A 9,636-nucleotide genomic window follows, 5' to 3' on the forward strand; every position below is an offset into this window, starting at 1 on the left:
ATGATAAACTTGGCCAGTGGGGAGCAGGAGCCAGAGTGGAGGTAAGGAAGGCTTCAAAAAACTGACAATAGCTCTTAAAGGCCAAAGCCAATGGGGCAGGAGTTGTCCAGGGAGAGAAAGAGAAGAGTATTCCAGGGAGAAGGCACAGAGCAGACAGTCTGTGGACATGTGAGAGCATGAGAGCCTTTGGGGAAGGTTGGATGGGTGACACAGACAGGACAGATGGGAGAGAAGCGACAGAGCCCACAGCTGAAAGCAGGTAAAACTGTGAAGGGATGAGAGTTCCAGGGTGAGGTGTTAGAAATTGATCCTCTGGGCAGTGGGAAGACAGAGCAAGTTTTTAAGCAGAAGACATGTTCAGATTTGATTGGAGAAAGATGTTTCAGTGCTGTTGTAAGTCATGAGGGGGAAGGGAAGAGACTGGCCATAGATGACCCAAATGGAAGCTGCTGTGTTCACATAGGTGAGAAATAACAAAGCAATGGACTAGAGAGAAAGAGAGGGATTCAAGAAATGTGTGGAGTAAGGATCTCCAGCCCCAGAAGGCTGGGAGCATGGGGAATAGGATGGGGTCAGGAAGAGCTGGGCTTCACATGGATGATGGCATTTATAACAGCAATAACTTCATGATGAGGCCCAACACATGGTATTTACTGTGCACCATGCACAATCATAAGCACTTCATCCTCTTGAACTCATTCAAGCCTCACTCACCCTATAAGCAGGCACCATGTTTACCACTATTTTACAGATGAGGAAACTGAGGCACAGAGAGATTAAGTCACTTGGCCAAGTTCTCACAGGAAGTAGTGGACTCAGGATGCAGACTTAGGCAATCTGGCTCCCCAGAAGCTGTAGCTTAGTGACTCCCCATGCATTGGAATTAAACAGGATGTACATACAGGAGTGAACACTTCAGACAAGTGAGGATGAAGTGCCTGTGCATCCAGATAGAGATGTGCAGTTGCTGCTGGGAATGTCCATAGCCTCTGTGTTTGCAGAGCTGCTTCTGAGTGGGAGCCCTGTGATCCCCAGAGTCAGTGTGCTGCAGCCAAGTCAAGCCAACCCTGTGCTGGTTACCAGCTTCATCAAATCCCTTCATCTTTCAGGATCACTTTCCGTATCTATGGAGTGGACATAATCACACTACCCTGCACTATTGTGAAGATTAAATAAAATAATACATGTAAAGCTCCAAACACCAGCCTTTACACATAGAAGTGGTTGGATAAATATCTAAATCCTCTCCTAGCATCTGTGCATGCCTGGCATGGAGTTTTACAGAAAGTGATGAGAGAATCCTAAGCCTTACATGACTTCCCTGTGTTCATGAAATGTGTAGTCAGAACCATCTATCTGAAGTCAGGATAAATTTAGAGGATGGTTAAGGAGTAACCCAAATCCTTCCCTTCCTTTTCCCAGCTCCAGCCTAAGGTATGGGGTGGCCTTCCTTGCAACTCATCAGTTTTCTGAGGCTCATGGAGCACCTACTGGTCCGGCCAGCATCACACCAGGCTGGAGCACACAAAGATGTCCCTTACCCTCTGGAGACTTCCCTGCATTCCATGAGACAGTGGAGGGAGAGGGGGTCAGTCATGTACATTTATAGTTCCCAAAGCTATAACATAATGTGGGACACTCAGAAGGGAGAGGTTTCCACTTAGGGATCAGGAAGGACTGAAACTACTCTAAGAGGAGGTGTTCAGAAACATGTTTGCCAAATACGTGTTGAGCAACTTGGAGTTAAAACCCTTCCTCACTGAATGTAGGGCATGGAGAAGGAAAGTATCCTACCATCTTCTATTCATATAATGGGAGTTTATAAAATGGAGCATGGCATGACAGTGCAAATATCTCCTGATCTGATCATATCTCTTGGATCAGAGCAATGTTGTTCTCACATGTAAGCCCTGGTTCTTATATTCCAGGGTCACACATGGAAGGACTTAAAAGAATTGAAATTGAATTAAAGAAATGGCATGCAAAAATCCAGATGAATGCCCAGCTCAAAGAAGTAGCCACATTCATGGTTGTTACAGGGGAAGTTCAGGGAAGTTTGGGCAGAAAAGTTCACTGTCTTAGCGATCATCAGTCTGGGAAGAGAAGGAGGAGTTGGTCCTGATCAGCACTCCAGCTCCTGCTCTGGACACCCTCTGCTCAGCCAGCTGTCTTGTCCTCATAGACACTGGGACACAATATGGCCAGGGCCTCTGTGAGAAATGGGAATAAACCAACCAGGCTGCCCAACTCCTGCCTCCTTTTCACAGGTACAGTTCTAGAACAAAGTGTGACTCTCCTTCTGGGCTAGGAAGTGCCTTTCATGTGCCCTTGAGTGGAGATGAGAAATGAACACTGCTGATTTCAGCCAGAATTCTGCTCCAACCAACAGGGAAGCACTTGGGATAGCTCTTAATGTTCATTCTTAGGAAGCCACACTCCCATGTCCTCTTGACTACAAACCAGATAATTAAATTACTCCTTTTATATGTGCATTATTAATAATTACATGATGAGAGCAATTATAGTGGACAATTATTTTGCTAATATCATTTTAGCTTTGTTATAACATACAATTCTGTTATTTTCTTAAAACGATGTTCTCTTTTCACAAGCTTTCTGTTATTCTTTTTTACTGATGTCATTTAACTTATGCTTCAAAATCCAGGATCTGTAGAAAAATCTCCCCAAAATTGTTTTCTAGATCAATTGTGCGCAGCAGCACTTTGCTTAGGTCACTGTATAGGACTGATATGGCATTTTCTTCCAGACACGAGGCTGTGAGCCCACTGATCATACACATGCTCAGCACTAGGCCCAGTAACCAGCACTGATTATGTCCAAATTCCTGCTAGAATTGACTGTGTGAACATGTTCTATCAACAATACCAAGTTCAAATACTGTCCTCTGTCTCAGAGGCTGGCTCAAAAAGCCATCAATTCAATATTTGATTTTTTTTTTAAAGTCTTACATTTACAGAAAATAGAAAAAGTTCTAGGTTAAGCAAATGAGCATGGAGTCCAGTGTCCAAAAATTTTATTTATATTAACAGGCTGAAATTGCTGGCCTGGCAAGACATGACATACCACGTATAGCTTGGGGAATGCATTTTCATTTCTAAAAAATAATAATTCCTGTGCACACATGGGTGGTCCCTTGCACATGTAACAACTTAGACTTTTAAGATACCCAGAAACATATGAAACTCTTTTAAAAGGACTGTAAAAATGACTGCTTGGTTTGGCACTTCATGGGCCAGTTGAGCAAGAGCCAATTATCATACGTAAATGGGCCCCACTAACCAGTGCAACCTGAGGGTGAACTGTCTCTGTAAGAACCACTCCAATCCTCAGCTAATGGCTTCCCCCCAAGGGAGGAGAGCTCTCTTTGGGAATCTCCATCTTCCTTATTCTCAACAAGGCCTATGTTCAGGAAACTGTTGCTTATCCCTGAAATGTTTGCAGCGGAATGCAATGATCTGTGTCCTTACAGCGAATTTGATTTTGGCAGGAAAAGTGCAATTTCCATAGAGTTTCATTACAAGTGGGCATGCTGTTCCTACCACTATATTCCTGGTAGTAATAATTACCATGACTTGATTGTCTACTGTGTGCCAAGCCCTATCTGTGTGACCACAACCAGGAGGAAGACGTTCTTACTTGCAGTTTATTGATAGGTGACCTGAAACTTCAAAAAGCCAATGTCTTAACAGAGGCCAACAGGAGTGAGTGCTAGTGTTTGAATCAAGGCTGTTGACATCTAAGTGGTTACTCTCCTGACCATCATGCTGCATCCTTTGGGGGTGGTGGCCTTCTCAGAGAAGGTCTGAGGGCCCCCGTGCTGCCCAGGTGTGAGCTCTAAGCATCAGGCCCTAAGACATCCCTGCCTGTGCTGTCTGCTACTTGTTAAATACATGACATGGTTATTCCTAAGAGAAACCATATGAAGCATACTTAACAGATGCAGTCTTGGTAAACAGCCTTTCTGACAGTATGGGCTCATACCACCTTTTTGGACAAAGGTAACACTATTTGATAAAATGGTAATTTATTGCCCCTGTCCAGGGTATCACAATTTGCAATCCACATCCAGATTTGTGGGTAAGATGGCAGTGTCACCCTTGATATCTAAAACTACCATTTGAGATTTCCATAGAAAGTATTAACATTATATTAAATTAGAGAAGAATTTTCTCTATTTATGGAGTGGGGCACCATCTATGCATAGAATTTTCTGATCGATCTAGAGTATTTTGGTCTGGATTGTAAAAGGTATGTGATTGACTCACAATTTCCCTCCTGTAAAAGAAAAAAATCCCTGTTTTCCTAGTGTCCCCCATCTCAGAGGGATAACGCTTAGCTAGAAGGAAAAGGGGTAGAAAAGCTACTCTATAAGGACTCTTTCCAGAAAAAAAATGCCAAACGTAAGCAGCAATCCAGAAAGCAAAGCTTCCTTTTCCTTTAGAAGTTTATATACCAATATATATTTCATGACTATTTTGTGACTCTTTACCAAGAGTCAGACCTGGTAGAATAATTATGTCATAAGCCCAGATTGGAGAGAACTCAGAAGTTGATGCCATCTACTAGTGAGTAAAGAAAAATAGAAATATCATCCCTTCTTTCCCTGAAAAGTGTGGGAGGCAGAGGAGGCTCAGGGGTACAGCCAAGGTGTAGGATAATCTGAATATGGGGGAGGGAGTGTCACTAAACATAAACTACCTCCATGCTCTTTTCCTATGGTCCATGGGCCAGGAGATCCTGAGGGGATGCTAGTCCCTGGGGAGATGGTGACTCTATGAATGGAGTGGTTGAGTTGCACAGAGACCCCTCCCCAACCAGCACTGTTCTGACACCAAAGCAGAAAACTATACCTTTATTGTGTTATGCCATAAAGAATTTGGAGGATTTTTGTTATCCCAAAATAGTAAAAGCATTTGTCACAATAGTTTAAAAATGGCATAATTTGGGGGAATTTATTAACATAGTACATCACAACAGGAAATCAAAGAAGAAAAATAATAAATATTTCAGTCTATAGCAAAGAAGCATTTGATAAGATTTAATATCAATTTCTGAGTCAAAACTAGTTTTAAAAATTTAGGGTAACTATGAATAAATGGATAGATTTTTTTAAATGGGTACAGAATACTCACATCAAAGCAATCTTCAAACCAATTGAGCCACATAATGGTACAATTCTAGAGACATTTCAATTACAGAAATATAATAATGGCTGAAAAGTCACATTATATATGACAAGGAACATATTTTAATCATTGGAAAGAAGGGGACAGATATATCATCCACAAATGCTAAAAACTATAATAATTAATTAAAATAACAGAAAGTAACTGATGTGTTTAAGATAATTAAATTCAGCCTAGTGACTAAATATAAAATGAATATATGAAGATCTTGGTTTCTTATATATTACAAATGATCACTTAAATCACTGTCATGAAGATGCGTCTTAAATTAGAAGAGGGAAAGAATAAGAAGTGAAAAGAGATTAGGATTAAATACAGAGAGCTAAGTGTAGAATGTACATGAGAATCTTTTTAAATGCTACTGAGTGACACAGAAGTAAAATAGAACATTGTGAGAAAAATGGCATCTGAATTCCACTTAATAAAATGCAAAAGTACGTGATTTCCAAATCTCAAAGAATATCCTCAGTGCTGCATTTTAACATTTCTCTCTGAATGGTAGGATTATAGCTGGTTGTATTTTCTCTAAAACCTTTTATATTTTTTCAAAATTTTCTTAATAAAATGTGTTTTTTATCAGAAAAATTTTAATAGAGCTTAAAGAAGAGTTTAGAAGAATAATTAATGCCAAGTAGATATAAAAGCATTTGGGGAATAGTATTTCTGGCCTGGCTGAGTTGAGGGGCTATTCTGACTCTACTCCAGCTTCACACAGCAACACCCAAATGTCCACAGAGACCTCACAAAGTCTTGGAGGACCCCCTTCCAGGTACTGGCCTCCAGACCTTGCTACTGTTGTGTAGCCTTCCTGGATTTCTCTCCCTTCCCTGGTCAATGTTTTGCTCTCTGAGACCTCTTTGAATCCTGATAGGCCCATAATTCTCTGTGCATGAGCCTGTCTTGCCAAATCCTATGGCATCAGCCTCGATACTGTCCACCTTTGCTAGAGAACCTCTACATTTCCTCAGGAAGCAGAGGGGTTAGAAGGAGCCCAAGGAATGGGGGTCTCCACTCCTCTGTGCGTCTCGGATGCTTCCCATTTGGTGGTGGTATTTTGAATACATTCAGGTATTCCGAATGTGCACTTTGGCCAAAAATCAACTTCTACTCTGAGCAATCAGAATTTCCTTCAGAGGCACCTTCCAAGACATTATTCTAATTTCTGGGAGGAAAACTCCTACGTGGCCACATCACACACCTACCCTGTCATTAGAATCTGTGCATGTCCCTTTCATCTTGGCCCCAGGAAGCATCCCCTGCAAAGCAGTGACTTCACTAGGAGTTGAACCGAGTGGCTTTGTGGTGTAGCTGCTTAGCTAAAAAGTTCACAATGTGGGTTGCCTGGATTACTTTACTGCTTTGTTGGGACCTGATGATCCAAAAAGCAACCAGATTTACATCCACAATAAGATCCACTGCAACTTTATACTACTTTTTAATTAAATTTTTCTTGAACATATATTTTTTGCGTGCAAATATACTTGAACATCCTTTCATGAAGTTACAGTAGTCATTTTAGGGCTGGAGGGGGAATATAACTTCTGGCCCACTCTACTCATTTTCCAAATGAATTGACTGTGACTTGGAGAGGTCACATGACATTCCCAGCATCACTCCATGAGAGGCAGGCCTGGCTCTGTCAAAACATTTGTGGGGAGGGAGATTCACAATCAGGGACAAGAGAAACATCTTGGCCACCATAGCTGGAGGGATGAGGTTGTCACACACCCAGCCCTCAATGAGCTCATACAGTCTCTTTCTTTGACCTGCCTACAACCCTGTCTTTTGGCCACTACTTCCCAATGGATCTGTCCCTTCCAGTTTGGTGCAGTCTCACTGTCACTTTACCAGTGCCTCAGTTCCCTGAACTCTGGTTCCTCTCCTCCCACTTGGCACAGAATTTGTTGTAGTCTCTGATCTTTATAAGGCACTCCATCAATGTAGCTTGAACCCCTCCTCTCTGTGGCTCCAGGTTTGAGACTTTGGCTCCAGATTGTTGATAAATTTCCATGCTGAGATTAGACCCCAGTCTTCCTAATTTTCAGAGCAGAGTTATCTGCTTCCACCATACTCTTCTTTTGGTTAAAACTCAAGATACAGATTTGAATGAAGTTCAGGGATGAGAGTTTCCAAAGACTGTGCTTTGAAAATAGGAAGTCATTAAACAGACTTCCTGGTGTGCCCTGCCAACAGTCTGGACCAAGCAAGAACCAGCATCCAGGAACAGAGCACTTTGCTCCTCCCTCAGAATGGAGACAAGAAATCTGTTTATGCGCAAGAAAAGAATTTCATCCAATGCTTCTTCCAGATTGTCAAGGTACTGACTGAGGATGAGATGGGGCACCCAGGGACAGGAAATGCTATTGCCCAGCTCAAGGAGATCCTGGAATACAATGTTATTGGAGGCAAGTACAACCAGGGTTTGATGGTGCTGGCAGTGTTCCAGGAGCTGGAGGAGCCAAAGAAGCAGGATGCTGATAGCCTCCAGTGAGCCCTGACTGTTGGCTGGGGTGTAGAACTGCTGCAAGCTTTTTTCCTGGTGTCAGATGACATCATGGATTCATCCCTCACCTGACAGGGACAGCTCTGCTAGTATCAGAAGCCAGGTATAGGTTTGGATGCCATTAATAATACCATGCTGCTGGAAGCATGTATTTACTGCCTGCTGCAGCTCTACTGCTGGGAGCAGCCCTATTATCTGAACCTGACTGAGCTGTTCCTGCAGATTTCCTATCAGACTGAGATTGGGCAGACACTGGACCTCATCACAGCCCCCCAGGGCAATGTGGATCTTGGCAGATTCACTGAAAAGAGGTCCAAATACATTGTCAAGTACAAGACAGCTTTCTACTCCTTCTACCTTCTATAGCTGCTGCCATGTATATGGTGGGCATTGCTGGGGAGAAAGAGCATGCCAATGCCAAGAAGGTCCTGCCAGAGATGGGAAAGTCTTCAGATTCAGGATGATTACCTTGACCTTTTTGGGAACCCTGATGTGACTGGCAAGGTTGGCACTGACATCCAAGACAACAAATGCAGCTGGCTGGTGGTTCAGTGTCTGCAATGGGCCTCTCCGGAACAGTGCCAGATCCTGCAGGAGAATTACAGGCAGAAGGAGGCTCAGGTGTTCCAGGTGAAGGTGTTGTATGAGGAGCTGGAGCTGCCAGCTGCCTTTAGGCAGTATGAGGAAAACAGTTACAGCCACCTTCAGGGTCTCATCAAGAAGTACTCTGAGCCCCTTCCCCTGGCTATCTTCTTAGGGCTGGTGCACAAGTGCTACAAGTGGGAAAATTGATCCAAGAGACTGAGGTCTGAGAGGGGAGGCTCTTAATAAATTAGTCTAAACTTAAAAAAAAAAAAAAAGCAGACTTCCCTAATTGTTAACCCGGGGATTTCTTTCCTCTTGAAACTACAATTAAAATATATTGTACATGATTGGGGCTGACTGCTTGGTGTTCACAAAGATGAAGATTGACTGTCACTAGCAAAGTAGCCCATCAAAGAAGTTTCCTAGGGAAGCCTGTGAATCTTGCAAGACCTGTTGTTCTGATTCATATGTCATCACAGGTAGCATGAGGGTGGACTCATCATAGCAACCATCATCATGCCAAAGGAGAGGACCACTGGGGCAGGTCTTGCCTTGGCAATAGAGTGGAGGGGGGGGTGCTCTAAGATGCCTTTGCCAACACTCCCCAATACACACATACACACAAACAAGCCAGTCTACTGGGGCTGGTGCAATGAAGACTTGGGAAGACCAGCCCAGCAGGGCCACCCAGCCAACCACACTTGAGGGTGGGTAGAGACCTTGTAGGCTGCTGTGACTCACCTGGTAAACTTGGAGTTCTCACCCTACTGCTCTTAGACATGTTTCCATGCCCTGTTGGGACATGGACTTTTACAGAGTCTCTTGACTCCTAAGTGGTGAGACAATACACCTGACTCAATTCCCTTGCTGGTCTCAGTTCCCCTCAGTTCTTTCTGGATTACCTGAAATAGCAACATTAGGGCCTCCTGAGCCCATACTGAAATGTAAACACACCAGGAAGGGCTCTGTTTCACAAAGATACTGGCTGAGTCTTAAGTTCTAGCTAGTTGAGAACTTGAGGGTGGTGTAATTTCACTGTGTGAAAGAGGAGGCTGAAAGCAAAGGTCAGAAAATCCCAGATCAACCAGTGACCTCTCAGAGTCTTGGATGACAACAAGGACACCCAGCTGACCACATGTACAGAGATGTCAAAGCAGGAGGGGGAGAGCACAATGGGCAGCAGAGTCAGGTGCAAAATGGTCTCCTCAGTCTGGACAGAGAAATTCACCAGAGCCGAAGGGTTCCCTGCAAGTGAGATGGAAGTCAAATGGGATTCAAGAGGACTGCCCCAAAAAATGAGGATAATACCGCTGCTTTTGACTTGCACCCTCAGATCTGTGC

The 9,636-nt window shown here is 43.4% G+C and overlaps 1 pseudogene; it reads left to right on the forward strand.

Moving 5' to 3' along the window:
* Positions 1-8,502, forward strand: LOC119512789 (annotated as a pseudogene).
* The last annotated feature ends 1,134 nt before the right edge of the window (positions 8,503-9,636 follow it).

This window comes from Choloepus didactylus, chromosome 17 (genome assembly GCF_015220235.1).
Source record: "Choloepus didactylus isolate mChoDid1 chromosome 17, mChoDid1.pri, whole genome shotgun sequence".
NCBI classification, from domain to species: Eukaryota; Metazoa; Chordata; class Mammalia; order Pilosa; family Megalonychidae; genus Choloepus; species Choloepus didactylus.